Source organism: Larus michahellis, chromosome 1 (genome assembly GCF_964199755.1).
Source record: "Larus michahellis chromosome 1, bLarMic1.1, whole genome shotgun sequence".
Classification (NCBI taxonomy): Eukaryota; Metazoa; Chordata; class Aves; order Charadriiformes; family Laridae; genus Larus; species Larus michahellis.
In genome coordinates, this window is record NC_133896.1 from 84,957,248 (window position 1) to 84,974,254 (window position 17,007).

Genomic DNA, 17,007 nt, shown 5'->3' on the forward strand with positions numbered 1-17,007 from the left:
AGCTACATACAAAACCCAGTAGTTACTGGAAGAGATTGCCCGTGGGGCACTGCTGTGTTATGCTCACGCTGCAGGTCAGCTTGGCTCTCCACCAGAGGAGGACCCAGGAGACCCCCAGGAGCTGGGCAAGCCAAAGCAAGCTCTCAATTAACATTTGCAAGTCAGGACAGTAACATGATAGACAAGCATACAGGAGCCTATCTGGCAACTGCCAGTTTCTAGCAGGCTACACAAACTCTCCCAGAAACCTCACTGTTACTGCTGTTGGGGCTTGCTGGTCTTTCACGTCTCTCTGGGTCAGATGTAGAGCGTGCCATCTCTCCCTCTGCTCTAATAGTACTTCTCAAGTGAGGCAGGCTGATGGCCCCTGTTTAGATAAAGCTAGCCATACTCTTTTCCCAAAAGGGCCCGGAAATCCAGGACTTTAGCTCACACACACAGAGCAATGCGAAGCAGCTATTGCCTAACTCAAAGGTAATTCTGGGTGCACAAACTCCCTGCAAAATGGAACCGTGAGAGGGTGCAGCTGGCCGCATGCCAGCATGAAAACGAAGGGGCAATGCTTGGTCGTACCACAGTAGGGAGCACAAAATCTGAGAGAGGAAGGGTGAGGAAGGTGGCCAGCTAAGCAAAACGGGACGGCAGTGAACGCACTAGTGGACAAAGCGATTCCTGCGATGATGCACGCATCCATCCACAGCTTTTCCAGATCACAAAAGGCAACGCGAATGTCATACTTCCTTCCAGTGTGGGTTAATTCACCTGGATGGAGATGACACATACTTCTGGTTTTAAATAGAAAGTACCTCACCTTCCCTTCCCCCCCTCCTCCAACAAACAAGAAAAGAGAAAAAACAAGTACTATCAAGCACAGACAAGCCCTTCAGCTAGCCAGGAAACAAGGCAACACAGAATTAAGTGGAGTCCTGAGATCCTCCTCCTCCAAAACCAGGGAGAAACCTAGCTTTTTGGTGCATCCCCTTCACCCTCCCCAGGCGGTGCCAGCCTCAGCCCCCATGGTGGGTCAGGGTGTGCTCCCCGTCCCGCTCGCCTTGCCACGGGTGTCGGGGTGGCCACGTGCCCAGGCTGCTGCAAACACGCTCCCGGCAGAGAAAGCCCTGCCCTGCAACCACACGCTGGGCCCAGCCGCCCTAGAGCTGCACCAGCAGCCATCAATGCTCCACAGCCCACCGCACATGGGGCTCCTCTCCCCGGCTCTCCTCCTTTTCTCCGACGGAGCAGCCAGAGCTTCCAGCCGTGAGAAGAGAAAGCCATTCTCAACAACCTTTGAGCAGCATGGACAAGGAGACCAACTTTCTTATTAAAACACTTTCCCAAGCAATCCATCGCTCAGGCATATCCTTGGTGTAGAAATGCCGGAGCCAGCACTAAGTGCTGCAGCTCAGGCAGGAATGAGCTCTGTGTAGGCTGTAACACCCACCTGAGGGGCAAGAAAGCTGCCCCAAACCCCTTCCTGCTATTTCAGCTCAGCTTAATCATCTCCATCACGCAGTTCAGATACACTTTAAAAGGAGTTGGTTCAGTGGGGGCTAGCTGAGAGCCTGCCCTTCTCCATACAAAATCCACAGCTCACTATGCAGAGTCACCATCTCTCCTGGGAGGCCATGCTTTCTTTCAGTTCAGTGAGACACTCAGGAAAGGGGCCAGTGCAACTGCTCTAACACAAAGCCTGCCCTACCGCAAGTCTCAATTTTTGTTGTGATACAGCTACTCATGACATGCTTAGGCCTGCTTTCTCAGCTGGATGCCCCCTCCACGAGAGAGATGCCCACTGCATGTATTCCTCTGCAAAGAAATGGTTACCGATCTTCATGCACCACCCTGGGCTGCTCTATCACTGTACAGCCCATTGAGAGCGGTGAAGGAGGGAGGTCAAAACTCTTGAGCTTAGGAAGAGATTACACAGGGCACTAGAGATAAGAATGAAGGAGGGAAATAACATTACATGGAGACAGCTTTGAGGGTATGGAGCTTGCTGAATAAAAGAACGTATAGAATAAGAAAAGCAATTTAAAAAGGTATGTGCCAAAGTAATGTAGTCTACCACTGTGCTGAACGGTCTACGTGCCGTTAGTATTCTGGGAACTAGAAATTGCCTCAAGTATTTTGGGCAAGGGAAAAAAAATCCCAAACCTGTCAATAGCACCTGATCTCCTGGAAATTGCATCTGAGCTGCTGCTGAAGCTTGGGAAAAATGAATGAAACGGCCCGGTCATGCTGGTGCAGACAGTTTGCCTGAATTTTAACACTCCAAGTAGCATCTCACTAGGTTTCAGTCATGGTAGGCACACTCAATACCAAACCTATTAATTATCTAACAATTCATTAATTGACAGAAAAAAATACAGATACCTTTCCTACGTTTGTTTCCATTTAAGTGGATTATAATACTTAATGCTAACTTAAAAAAATAAATAAATACATATTCTGTGTAGAACAAAATTTCATCTTGGAGATGCTACTGAACATTTGCCAAACAGCAGATGTCGACCATGGCTTGGATTGCACTTGGCACTTCCCAGAGATGCTATAAAAATCATTCAGTCTTAAGATAAAATGCGGCCACCTGTATATAAAAAAAAAATGGCTCACTTAAAGCAGAGCTTAAGTTTTATGTTCATAAAAGCACTGGATAAGCCTTGACGTTCTGCAGTCTTCTAGTACAGGAAATAAAACAGAATGGTGTGTAGTTCTTATTGCTGTAGCTTAGTAGAAATACTGTCGATGCTACTGGGTGGACAGAGGAAGAATTCCCGCAGTAAAAGCAATGTACAGAGTCACTGCAAGTTGCTCTATGCAGGTCTCTCTACAAACTCTGGGGATGGAGAGATGACTAACAGAAACATCTGGGGCACAAAAGGAGGTAAAGATTTCCAAGATGTAAGCTACGATGTGCAGTCTTGGCTGCTAGCAGCATGCTATATACATTCCTAGACAGCAGGTTTGCTATAAACCAGAGGAGTTCTCAGTTCCTCTTTTGAACAGGGTGATTCAGGACCCAGATGGGAGACATTCTCCAGTTAGCAGCAGAAATTTTGTAGTCTCTTGCTATGCTACAGAAGCATGAGCCAGAATCCCACGCTGCTGTTTTTGAGTCTCAGATTAAAGAATGCTAATGTTTGCACCAAACCATTCTGACAGATGCAAATGCCATTAAAACATCAAAGGGCTTGGAAACACACTTGAAAGCTTGGCCTTGCCCAGACAGCACAGTGGAACCCTTGCTGAGCACAGTTGTTGTCACATTACCTGTACCAGTCTTAAGTACAGTTAAGCTATGGACAGATAAGGACGAACAATATTCAGCAAACTGAACCGGGACAAACTGTCCTCCCCTGCAGAAAGGCCCTCCAAAGTCATCCTTTCTGATGTTCTTGGCAAACACGTAATATAACCTCTTTCACAGCTGGATCAAGTTCCACTTTGAAAACTGTAAGACTTCTTGCCATTACCGATAGCTGTCAGAGCCCTACAGAACAGAAGATACAGAGTTGGAACATTTTAGCACTATGGGACAACTGATAAGCTATACAGCAAAATAAACACAGCCATGAATATACTGCCAAAACACCACTTTTGTATCTATAGGTAAAGCATATCTTATGCAACTAAAGCACTTCCTAAAATACCAACAAAACTGCATTTTTATGTCATACCACGCTCCCAACTTCTACCAGCACAATTTCACCAGCCATAACAGATACACCTACAGCTGAAACCTGTACCTTGTATCTGGCTTCAACAGTTTGTACCATCAACTGGAGATGAGAAGAAAAAAAAATGTGTTGGTATCAAAATAACATGAGATAGCAACAATAACAAAAACATAAAAATCTTGAGCTCATTTGTCCTCATTTTGTACTTTTAGAATGCATGTTTTCAGCCTTAGCTCCCCATAGCATTTTAATTACCTTGTGAGTCCAGTAACGAGATTTATAAAAAATGTGAAATAAAGATTGAGAAGTGTATCAGAAATACTTGGCAATACGGTAACCGAGGTGCAGCTTTAGACTGAAAGCTGCAGCTAAAGGGAAAAAAAAAAAAAAAAGTCCATCCAAAAGGGATGTAGGGATGTGTGCGGGGAAAACAGGTTTTGGTACAACCCTCCCCTAACCCAGCTTTTCAGGGAATGAACCGTTCTTTCTTGGAAATTTAATTGGTGTACTTAGATTGAAGAAGCTAACAAGCCCAATGAGACGCTTGCTATTGGGAGCAAAAAGTATTAGATATAAATAAAATGTTATAAGAAATGTAAATGTGGGAAAGCACCAGCAAGGACCCCTTCCCTCTCCCCGTGGAAAAATAGCTTCACACACCCAAAGCCACAGGAATTGTGTGGGTGCTGAATAGGAAGGTACTAATGCAAACACATGGAAAACTTGTTGTTACTCACGGTGTAACGCCTGTATGGCCAACTGGCATAGGTTTATTGTGCGCATCACAATATTTTCTGTTTTTCATATAGTCCCACTTCCTAGAATCATGTGGTTACATGAGAATTTTGGCTTACAATTAAGAAAAATGCATGTCTGGCCTTTAAGGCATGTAGAAAAGGCCTGAAAAACAAAGTATAGCTCAAAAATTAGATCTTGCTGTCTGGGTTTATCTTGATTTTTTTAAGCCAAAACGTTAAGCCTTAACTTGTGACTAACGAGAGCAAGGGCAACTCCCCTCCACGTGATCACTGTTTTTTAGCAGCTGGGACTGATGACACTGAATTTACTTGCAGAGTGTTCAGACCTAATCCAGTGAGCCACACAAGCTGCCACAAACTAAAAGACTGACAGACAAATATGCTGCAGTATAACTGGGTTAACAAAGATGAATAATCAAATTAGGCCCAATCTAGGTACTTGCAAATATTCTGCAAAATTCATCTGTTTATGGTCCAGCCTAAAAAGATGCAGAGCTCCTTCAATTCCTTCTGCCGCTGCTGACTGCATAGACCACCCAACACCACCTGCAATCAGGTCCTAATAAATTTTGATTAGGACTTGACGTGGCGCCCTGAAATCCAGAACAGATTAAGGTAATACACATCCAGATTGCTGACATCTTCTCCCACGTGCCAGTGCGCACGTGACAGTACGTGAGCCAGCTCAGGGAGTTGTCTAGCCAAAAAAACAATGCAGAAGCAGAACGATGGCAGCAGCCGTAGAGGCGTGACACAGGAGAAGAAAATAAATAAATAAAAGTAAAAATTACAGCTCCCTGCAGTAGTTGTACGTGCAGATGTACAAGCCGTAGCAGCAACTGCAAGGAGCGGACAGGAACAAGGGGCTGGGTGACAGGCCGGCAAGCGGGAAAGCAGAAACCTGGACTTAGGTCTAAGTTACAGCAAAACCACACCCAGGATCCCGAAGCAAGTCCCTGACGCTCCAGCGTAGGTGTCTTGCCCATGTGTCACTGCCAAACGCTTCCAACGCAGAAACAGGTGCACCCTCACCAGTCCACGCAGGACAGAAGCAGCAGCAGAGCAGGGAAATTTTACGTTTTCAGTACTGGCCCTCTGCTAGTAACCTATTTCCTACCATTTCAGGGTAGAAGGTAGGTGCTATGGGAAGCAGGATATTCTAATCAGATTTACTACCATTTCCAAAGGAGGCATTAATTCAGAGTTTAACACTTCCTTGTCGCTTTATTGCCACTGATTATACTGGTCCTGTGAACCCAAATGCGGCTTCCTCTCCTCAGCAAAGGACTGGGTATAAAAGGACATTGCATGGCAGCCAGATCAACTCAAAGGAGCCAGCCCCCTGTGTCAGCAACTCTCAAAACAAGTAACAACAAGAAGGAGATGCTAGGGAAAGCCCTGGAAACCTCCTCAAACCCTCTGCAAAGTTTAGCATGGAAATACTCCAAATGGAAACGGAGGGGGAGGCATTTTCGCGACCTTGTCTTTCAGAACAAGAGGTTAAAAGTTGCATAATTCAGAGTTTTAAATGGTGTAACTGATACACATCAATTTTATTAAATGCTTTTTATAACTAGCTTCACCAATTACCCTTACCTTATTTCAAAGTTTATAGTAGTAATTACAACTCATAGATGTTGTAGTTAAGATTTAGCATTAGTTCCTAATACTGTAATTAACAGAGCATATTATAAAAATTAAAAAAAAAAAAAAGTAGAGCCCCACAGGTACAACCTTAAAAAAAAAAACAAACAGTAAGAAACAGCACGGACAGATCAACAATACCGATATTCCCTATTTCAGCAGTATTTCCCCTTAGTTGTCAATGGGCAAGAATTATGCCCACATACTTTCACATGCAGTACAGCCCTTTTATTACTTTAAAGCATAGATTTTATACCAGCTCAGAAGTATCACTAGCATTTCCGTAATGTACTAATTACAATGTTTTTCCCATTTTGATAATTAAATGAGTTTCAATGAATAAGGAACAATTACAGATATTTGAATCCTTCCTCCCTCCATTTTAATTTTTCTGCATACGAATGAGGGGGCAGAGTCTGCTTCCCATCACCGCCCTTCACAATTTCCTAAAATAGTACTCTTCGATGGCTCCATGGCTCTTCAGACATTAGCTGAGCAATTAAAATGCTGAGATTGCCCTTTGGCAGTCATTGAAGACATAGACTCTGACTCTTGACTGGCCTATGGCTTCTTTTTTCTCAACTCTATGGTATGTAAAACTACCTCCCTCTCTCCCCTCCCAGGTCCCACCCTATCAGATGGCAATGCAGAGGAGTAAAAAGAGGTCTGCGCGCCTTATATTCACCCCAAGCTCATGACTTCAGTGTGCTTGTGAGAAATTAAAACATGAGGCAATTTAACTCCTAACACTCACCATGACTAATAGTGTAATACGGACCCAATACAATTTCATTTACCTCTTTTATGACACAATTACAAAATAATGCCAGCTCCAGCTCAGGAATGCAATGTCCTTGGTACACTCGCATCCACCAGCCTATGCACGCCTGCATGCTATATTCTAATTTAAGTTGTGCATACTTTAGCATGAATGAGAAGCGTCCCCTGGGAAGCTATAGGCACCAGTTAAATGAAATCTAAGACTCAGCTCGCTGTCTTTCCCATTACCTGCAACACGCTTTGATCAGTGGGGCATAAATAAACACATAAACATCCCATCTCTCCCAAGTTCAATGAGATACAGCAGAGTTCCTCCAGTTCAGCCTCACAGGCGGCTCTCAGTCATAACTTATGACACTGCCCATCAAACTCACCTAAACAAGTTTATTGGACTTGGCACAGGGCAAAATGTTTCGCTGTGCTTAAAAGAAAAAAAAAAAAATCAGTACAGGCAACAGGAAAGAGTACAATTCAGTGTGATCGCTGTAGCTTGAGAAAGCTAAGAGCAACAGAGGTGCTTGAAGGCGAAAGGATTCGGAGGGTACCAGGAAAGGGGGTGGGGGCATCGGTGGACCATGCCCAAGGAGGAGAGAAGAGTCAGAGCTCTCCTTCTTAGAGTCCTCTTCCCAAAGGCCCTCCCAAAGCAGGAGGGTTTAACAACGCAAATCAGCTACTGTTTCATGAGCAATGGCTCTGCCTCCTCAGTGGCAGTTCCTGCAGCGCTGACAGCTGTATCTGGCTTCAACTCACTGCCACGAGGAAGTGAAGAATAGCAACACACGTCTTGTTGTGACAAATCTACTCTGTCACCCTTGGCAGTGCTTTTACACAGGAGGTATGACACAGATCACGGCAGACTGGCTCCCAAGTAGCAATCACATTAGAGAAGATGCAATTGCAGCTATTCCCACAGCAGGAGATATCAGCATTGCTGCTTTTGTCGCACACATGGGTAACACCCTGTACTCCAAACCTTCGGCTATTCCTGCTCTACCAGCATTTACCCTAACAGAAAGCGATAAAGATGCACCCCTAGGACTGCTGTTTCAAGTCTCGTCTCTACTAATAGCTACAGCTTATGAAGAGTCACATGCAGTTGTGGTCACCTAGAAATTTCAGGCCAGTGGGTCCATAAAGGACAACTATGATCATCAGTAATATAACACAGGCTGAAACGGAAACATGCACATTAGGGTAGTAGCTTTCCCTCCTTCAGTTCCCCACTACGGTCACTCATTAAAGGAAGGATCTACAAAAAGCTTAGATTATAAGTAGGTTTTTTTTTCCCCAAGGCAACCAAGAACTGTGCCTTCATCCCCAAACCTCATCCATCAGAACTGTCCGTTCCTAATTCTGTCATTTTCCAGCACTTTCTGAGGGTCACCTGTGCAACTGAAGTAATACTGACCCCTCCTACCTCACAGGCCTACTCTGAGGATTAGCCAGGGAGTGGCTGCTCAGTGGAATGAATATGCAAAGCCCTGTTATAAACTCTGTATCTGATTGCAACCGTAAGCAAAGTCTTATTTAAGCAATCCCTTCACCAGCAAAAATATATTGATTGCCCATTTTGTTCCTTCCTTCTGTGTCTTTTCCCTCCAAGCTCTTCAAGATACAAAACACGTTACTAAGATTTTTCCTGTTGTGCTGCAGAGATGCTTAGTACAAACAATAGGCACATTTTTTTACATAAAGTAGTGTCCATAATTAGTTGTTTCAGCTTATTTTGGATCAGTATTAGTTTGGTATCATACTTGTTGTACTGTAGGGATCTCACTGCCCAGTTAATGAAAGCCCCCGTCCCATAACCTCACATATGTCAGATATTAACAGTCGCCTGTTTCTAACTGTGTCCACATTCAGGTGAGATCCCTTCTGCAATTCCATCAATTTTATGAGCTTAGGACATAACAGCATCGGATATTTCTTGCTTCCTCTAAGCACAAAACTACCTCTCTACCAAAGCCTTCTTTAAAACCAAGTTAGTGTTTTTGCACATGCTTACCTCAAAACATCTGTGTTTGGCTCCTGCATCTGTTAGCGCATGTTTGTTTTTTTTTTTTTCTTTAAATGCACTTTGTTCATTCTTTTCCATTGTCAAAACCAAATTTTGTACAACACCATCTTTTAAATTAACTTATCAAAAGAAACCTGCTAGTAAAACATAATAAGGTTCAGGGAGATTTACTTTCATATTGCCTTGCTGAACTTGAGATTTCTAGTCGTGCCAGTTTCCATTGCACATGCAATCCAGCAGATCCCCCCTTTTCTTGTTCTGTTCTTTTTTAAAGTCATTTTGCTACGACTATGAGAGTCAAGAGTTAATCCATTTTTCCCTTTTTACACTCAGATTCCTATTTTCATTCCTTTGATATCACTATTATGACATACTCAGCAGCTGAATAGGTAAAAATGATGCTGCGTACAGAACGATGGAAAAATGGCTTTGATACGTCTGATAACACCCACTGGGCAACTCAGCTGTCATGATTCTTCTACACACGCAGACACAATTTTATACTGCTTTTTATGGCCCTGACCCTCCCTTGTGACTGGCCAGAGCACACAGTACAATGACATAACTGGCATGCCTGGCCTTGCTCTTCCAGGATAAGGCGCATTTCATTGCTCCAGAGTATGTCCAAATTGCTCATCTTCCTTTCTCTGCATCGCTCTGAAATGAAACAGCTCATTTTGCTCATTGTGCAGGGGCAGAAAGATAAGGTGGACTGAACAAGCAACATCAGAGGAAGACTGCCTTCCCAGATGGCACAGGACCGAGACCGAAATGAACAGCATTGACCCTGTGCCTGCAGCAACACCTTATAGCTTCCCTTTCAGTCCCCGCCATGTGCACTAAGAGAACATCCCCTCTTTCCAGTGGTGCCCAGGGATGAGGAAGAGACCAACAGTGGAAGAGACCACAGTAAAGCATTTCCCATCCTTCAACACAGCACCAGCTGGTGTTAAGAAGTTATTGGGTGACTTGAGGGGTAAACCCATCTCTCTCACTCACTCGCATGTTTAGGAAAACATGCCATGACCCGTAATTTGCTATAAAAATAGGGGTACTCCTGCTTCTCTTTGCCTCTCTACGCACAGCATCCTCTCTCTGCCCCAAGGTTTGTCACAGTGTAGAATCTTGACAAGGTTGTGTGCTGTATTGGACCCTTCTCAGTGCTACCCCCACCGTCCATCCTCTTCTTGCCTATACCTGAAACATGCCTTTCCAGGAGAAAACACCTTCCCTGGGGAGGGGCAGAGACAGAAGAGAGAAGTGTATCATTTTAAAAACACCCATAAGATCCATCAGCTATATTGCACTTAGACTCGAGCCTCAAATATCTCCATGCACAAAGTGAGTTACAGAAAAAGAGAGATGCAGAGAAGCAACAAACAATGGAAAGAGTTATTTGAGCCATTTGCAATACCAACAATCAGGACCGAATCCTCGCCATTTTAAATATTGCACAGTGAGACACCATCCCTGCGCTGCAGAGCTGGTGGCATAGTGAGAATATCTCTTATATAAATCCAGCGACAGAGGGGAAATAGATACACGCCGCACCTTCTCAACTTCACTGCTATGCAACCTGACAGCCCTCACCTGTAAAAACAGATAGTGTTCTCAAGTACTTCAGAAAGGAGATTGACTCAAACGTTGCAGCTAGATTACATTTCATAGGTCTAGAGTTACCCTTGGATGCCTGCATTATGGAATACCTACAGCAAAATTTCTGTGTCTCAACAGAAGCTCAGGCTTAATCCATAGCAAAAAAGTATTGCTTAGAGACCAGACCCACGGAAGACACACCTACAGCATCAGGACTTTTCTAGGCACCAGTATGGCTATGACATCCTTCCTTCTCCTATGAAATGAAGTATACCAGCAATGCTATACTCTTACTGGTGTACTCTTACAAAGTTTCCACTAGAACCCCCTCACAGGACGGGAATCTAATAAAAGTCTAAGGCCCCCATTAAGATTTATCGTATTCAAAGAATACTTGCAGGCACTTTTGATTGTTACACCTGCAAATTTTTGCAAGTATAAAGCGTACATACCATAAAGCTTATGTATGCTTACTTTCTGTAGCTGCCCAGCAACACTGTGGGCAAAGCATCTTCTTGCCACTCCTCCTCTCACTAGTGATGTATATGCCAGTTTAACACTGATTTGGGCACTTATTTCTCTTATTATATGAATATGCAAGTGCAGCCATTGCAGCCACCTTGTGGCAGCCATGAACAACGACCACGTCCAACAGGTTACAGGTCTTATAATACAGACTCGGGCCTTGCATCACATGTCCCCTGATTATCTCGGGGCTTCTGCGATCTGAACAAATCGTGCCCTGACGTGACCAGGATCCTAATCCTGTCCCCTCTAGAGGAATGTATTTTGGATCCTCAAACTCTACTGTTGGATTTGTCAACGAAGTGGCAGCTGTTCCTCACCTCTCTTCCTCCAGTCACACCCTGTGCAAGGCTGGGTCTGCTCACCATGGGTGGCAAATGCAGCGGACCACCAAGCTTGTCGATCCCACTGGTCACCACCTCAACCTGACCCAGGTAAGGATTTGGTAAGTTTTGTGTATGATGAGCGGCAGGAACTCCAGTGCCAAATGTACTCAGAGCACCAGCAAGGCCAGGGGCAGTGGACCTCACACACTGAGCACCTGCATGCAGACAGACTGCAAGTTGAGACTACAAAGAGGTAGTTTGACACCTGAATGTCACACGTTTCTACGTGACTTACTGCAAATAGGATACATTCACAGGAAGCTAATTTATGGCTAGCTCTGCTTTAATGCAGTATTCTCTGAGCAGCAGGTTCACGCGCTTCCTCCCACTTCGATTCACTTCTCATGTACTAACCAATTACAGTTTCTATAGCCACTCCTCCTCAACCTCTTCTAGCATCAGAACACCCTCTATTTTGTATACGTTTACATATGTGTGTCTATTTACATACATACATTTGTACACATGTTATGGTAATCACCTTCCCCCCTTCTGAATTTTTCCCACTATCAAAACCAACAGCCCTCCCCCTGACCTAGCACTGAACTTGTACTAAAGTCATGGGAATTTCTTCTTTGACTTCATCCAGCTGTAACCCAGCTCCCAGACCGTCAACTCAAAACTAGTCTCCACCACAGGCTCAGTTCGACATCTCCTGCAGTGTTCAGCATTGCACTTGAAGGAATGGCATTTAAAACAATAGATGGGGAATGAATGGGTTTTGTGCCAGCAAACTAATTCCACTAGAAGAGCAAGAAAGCTGGCATCCCTTGTTAACGGAGGAGACAAGATTAACAAAGCTCTCCCAAAAGGGTACCCCAGTTGGCTCAGGTGCTGAAAACCACCAAGAGCCTCACATCAAGAACCCACAAATACGTTAGCCTGCAACTTTTCTGCACTGATGAACCTTTCACAGGTATCAGTAGGTCACAGCCAAGGCACAGACCTTCTTCTTTGTGCAATAAACGCTCTTTCTCATGCAAAGTCTAACTCCAACACACATTTCTTCACCAAAGACATAAATGCAGCTGACCTAAACCCAGCCTTGGCTAAACCCAGTTCTCCCAAGTCACGTAGCAGAGTTAACCTGGGTTACTGAGCAAATCAGGGCAGCTATTCGCACGCATCTGCTGCAAAGGAAAGGTGAAAGAATACATCAGCTTCCATTAAGATTTAAGGTAAGGTGTGCTTGTGACAATTCCTGTATCTCAAGCCTCAGTTTCATAAGCTCTTCAGCTTGCCAAAAGGAATCCCCATCCTCTGCCCTCCTTATTCCCAACTCCCACACTGCCCTTTCTCTTATGGCAGTACAGGCATGTGTGTGGTCTCACAACGAACCAGAGCAGGGAACCAACATGGATGACAACAGGTAGGCACGACGGCTTCTTTCAACACCAGTGCCAGCTGAGAGGATTTGTGCAACCATAGCCTGTTTATCCGAGTACGCAAATGTAGGAACTAAATGTACGATTCCCTCTCGCACCTAATCTGGCACAGGCATGGGGCGGCTATTGAAAGAGGTAGTCCTTCTCCACGTTTCTCATGCCCAGTGGCATTCTACCCTTCTGCATCAGACCTAGCACCATCCGGCCACAGAGCAGGCTGATCCAACTTCCAGATCCAAAAGTCTTTTTTTTTGGGTTGGTTTTTTTTTTTGTTTAGGGAAGGGGGTTAATTTTCAGTTGGAGCAGTGATTAAACTGACTTGAGGCCACATGGTCACTCGTTCTGATCCAAGGGAAAGCAACAGGAGCTTGCAGTTAGGACCGGATGAGAACTGGACCATTCCTTCAGCAGCAGCCTGTAGTTACACTGGATTAACCACCACGTGAAGCCATACTCCAAGCAACACAAGTTATTCAATGACATTTCTCTGAAAGTCCTGCCTGGGCACAGACACCGCAGCCAGGTGCACTTCGCCACAGCTCTAAATCATACCAGTCACCCTCTGACAACAGCTTCACGATAAACCTCTTCCCAGAAGCAAGAGGTTAGCACGGGCAATGGCTGTAAGCTTGCGGTACAACAGGCCATCTTTTTGCTGGAATGTGCCATCCTGGCAGCAACAAGCTCTGTAATCTGGCATGAAAATTTGCAGCAAGACTTTGTGGTTAGGAACCAGGCTGGACAGACTCAGATAAGAAATTAGCGAGGGTAATCAGCTGTCGGAATAATTCACCTGGGGAACCAGTGCAGTCTATCACTTGATATCTTGAAATCAAGACTGGGTACTTTTCTAATAGAATTTTGGATTTGATGCAGTGATAACCAGCTGGGAACATAAATACCTGCTGGGGGTCAGAATAAGACATCTGTCCCCAAATGGCTGATACGATGAACATCAACTGTGTGATCACCTCACAGAAGAGGGAAACAATTTCACTTTGTACGGCACAAGTGCCAAAACGATAGAGCACAACTACACTTGCACTGAAGACACTTCTAAGTACTTCATTAAAAGATACAACAGGAGTTCGGTGAGGAGCTGCAAAGCTGACAGGAACTACAAAACTTACCAGGCATGACTACTGAAATAAGCTAGCTATGTATAATTTAGCTAAACAGTAACTAATCAGCCAACATCAAACTGGAAAGATACCAGATGACAGAAAACACAGTAATTCTTAGAATCTTCTTAGATTATTAGAATATTCTTAGAATATTCTTGGCAAAAAAAATGTGATTCCAACTATGTATTTGAAATCCCTTGCAGGCTGTTTCTTAAATTTTGCTGGGAATAACCAGGGAGACTGAACATAATTTACATGAATACAGACTAATTAAATAAAACAGCCCACTTTAAAACAGACTCCAAAGTAGAGTACGTTTTAAAAAAAAAAAAAAAACAACTATAGCAAAATTTATCTCTTTACCTCTAGAAAGCACTTGAAACAAGTGAACTGTATGAAAGGACAAGACTCAATAGAACAAGAGCAAGAACATCTATCTAAAGTCCCAGGGAACAGACTCTTACTGGCCATATCTATCAGGATGCACAAGAGGTTCCCAGAGGAAGTGCTGATGTCCTACGATTTCAGACAGACGGAACAGGGGGCTTCAGCACGAGCACCAGCCTCGAGCCTAGTCACCTGTTGTCACTAGGAATTATATCGTATAACCCCACTCACAGGTTATCGAGATCGCCAGGCTACTGCACAGGCAGCACAGTACAAATGCTACCCTCAGTCACGAGCTGGCAAAATGAGGTTCTACACGGAAGACAGCTGAGGTATTCCAAATATCAACAATAACTGAGAATTAAGAAGAATTCAGACCCGGTACAGCTTCAAGTCTGATTTACGGATGCCTCCTCCTCACCCAATTCAGTTCTGAAATCTGGGTCACCAATACATTATTCCTCCAAACCAAGCCACCTCCCTCCTGTGCAACCCTTCAAAAGGACTCTGCCCTTATCCAAGCCATCTCCAACAAGCCATTTGGGTTACGAGAAACTCCAAAACAGTAGAGAATCAGGTCACAAAATCTCCAATAGCACGTTAGAGACGTGGCTTTGTCAGAGAGGAACAGGCACACAGCTCAAAGAGAAGCCAACACCATCCACATCCAGCAGCTCCTTGGCAAAGTCTGCTACAAGTCAACAGAGAATTGAGCTCAGACGTTCTTCCTTGCCCCCTCTATTCCCTACTAGCTTTGATCCAGGTCTTATCCAACCTCTAGGAATAAACGAAGCACCAAGCCCAAGGATAATATGGGTGCTGGGGGGAAGATGGGTCAGGCCAGAGCCGTGGCAGCTCAAAACCCCTCCAGCAGGTTGTCTGGGGCACCGAGGTTGCCACCAGAGCTGCTGGAGCAGTGGCCGGGGCTCAGAAGCAGCCAGAAGAAGGAGACGGGAAGGGAGCAGCAGACAGGCAGGTATCTCGCCTTTCGTTCCTCTGCCTTCCCTCTGTGACAGGCCATAAAAGTCACGAGGCGCAAGCCAGCAGAGCAAGGAAGAAAACAACACGGTGTCCAGAGTTCAAGCGCAGCCCCGAGACTCCCGGGCCCCGGCCCACGGACGGCCCGGCTGGAACTGAAACCCCAGCGAACGCCGTGGGATCTCGCTCCTGCGTGGGAGGCACCATTTCTGCGGGAAGAGGCTCCGGCTGCTGGCAGCTGAGCCTGGGACCGGGCCTGTGCTGCGGGCCCTACCTGCTGCCGGCGGCAGGAGGAGGAGCGCGGCGGAGGAGGGGGGGAACGGGCGCTGCCGGCGAGGCGCGGAGCCTCACCGTCCCGCACAGGCCGCCGCGAAAGCTGAGGCACCCCGGGGCCTTGCCCCGAGGAGGCGCCCCCCGCTCCTTCGCCGCCCCCTCTGGAGGCAACGGGGCTCACACCACGCCGCGCCGCCCCCCGGGCAGCAGCGGCTCGGCGGGGCTGCGGGCCCCGACGGCGGCCCTCCCCGCTCACCCACACCTGCGCGCCGCGGGCCCGGCAGGCCCCGCCGTCCCGCCTCGGGAGGGGCGAGCGCTCCCTCCTCCCAGTCCCCCTCGGGTCCTAAAATGGTGGAGCCCTCCCTCCCCTCCTTCTCCTTCCTCTCCCCACCGCCGCTTCGCTCCCCCAGCCTGCCCGCCGCCCCAGCCCCCCGGGGAGGAGGGGGGAAGCAGCCGCCCCTCCGGCCCGGCCCAGGCTCCGCGGGGATCCGGCGCCAGGCCCGCGCCTCACCCGGGAGCACGGTACCGCCGCTCCCGCCGGGCCGCCCCCGCCGGCCGCCCCTTACCTGCTCACATCGCCGGGCCGGGGCCAGCGCTGCTCCCCCCGGCGCCGCCGCGGCCCCCCGCCCTGGGCAGCCGGCCGCCGTCTCCCCGCCGCCCGCGGGGCTGCAGGTATGTCATGAGTGCCGGGGCTCCCAGGTGAGCCGGGCACACCTACAGGAAGGCAGGCGGGACGCCCTGATTGGCGTGCGGGGCGCAGCCCGGCCGGCGGCGGCGGCCGCGCTCCGACGGCGCGGCGCAGGGCAAGGGCGCAGCCGCCACAGCGGCGGCACCGGACCCCGGCCCCGGTCCTCCGCCCAGGGCTCCGGTCCCCGGCCGGGCGCAGCCCTCCGCGCCCCGTCTGCCCTTCCGAGCGTAAGGTATTTTGCTTTTTCTTTTTTTTTTAAATAATAATTGCAACGGGGGAAATAACTGCGTCTGCCTTGGGTTTGGGGTAATGGCGGGGCCGGGGGGGGTGGGGTGGGAAGGTGCTTAGCTGCTTTACCACCAGGGCAAAAGCAGAGCGGGTACACCTGACCCGCTGCTCCCAGGTCCCCGGGCTGGCTCAAGAAACAGGAGAGGCTTTTTATGTAGTCATTTATTCATTTATTTTTTTATTTATTTATTTTAACTTTTCTTCGTTACCCGCGCCTCTTGTTTTCCCGCTGCCTAAGGTCACTCCTTCACTCTGCACGCGTGAACGCTCCTGCTCTGTATTTCTTTCCCTCCCCCCCCACCCGCCAACAGGCACCGGGGTGTTAAGGAAAAGCGGCGGGTGTCGGGACAGGCGTCCTCGCAACACGTGGCAGGGCTTTGCCTCAGCCGCAGCCGACCTCAGAGATCCCAGGATTATGTCCTACGTCGTCAAATAAACGTAAATGAATTGAACACCTGGGTTCAGAAGAAACGGAGCGGGATGCAGGTAGGAAAACGCTGT

The 17,007-nt window shown here is 47.1% G+C and overlaps 1 protein-coding gene across 1 annotated transcript in view; it reads right to left on the bottom strand.

The window, feature by feature from the left end:
• ARHGEF5 (Rho guanine nucleotide exchange factor 5) overlaps nucleotides 1–16,749 on the bottom strand; it is a 37,749-nt gene extending 21,000 nt beyond the window's left edge. The window contains exon 1 of the mRNA XM_074589590.1: nucleotides 16,097–16,749. The gene's annotated coding sequence lies outside the window, so the exon portion shown is untranslated. The remainder of the gene's footprint in view (nucleotides 1–16,096) is intronic.
• Nucleotides 16,750–17,007: the final 258 nt, after the last annotated feature.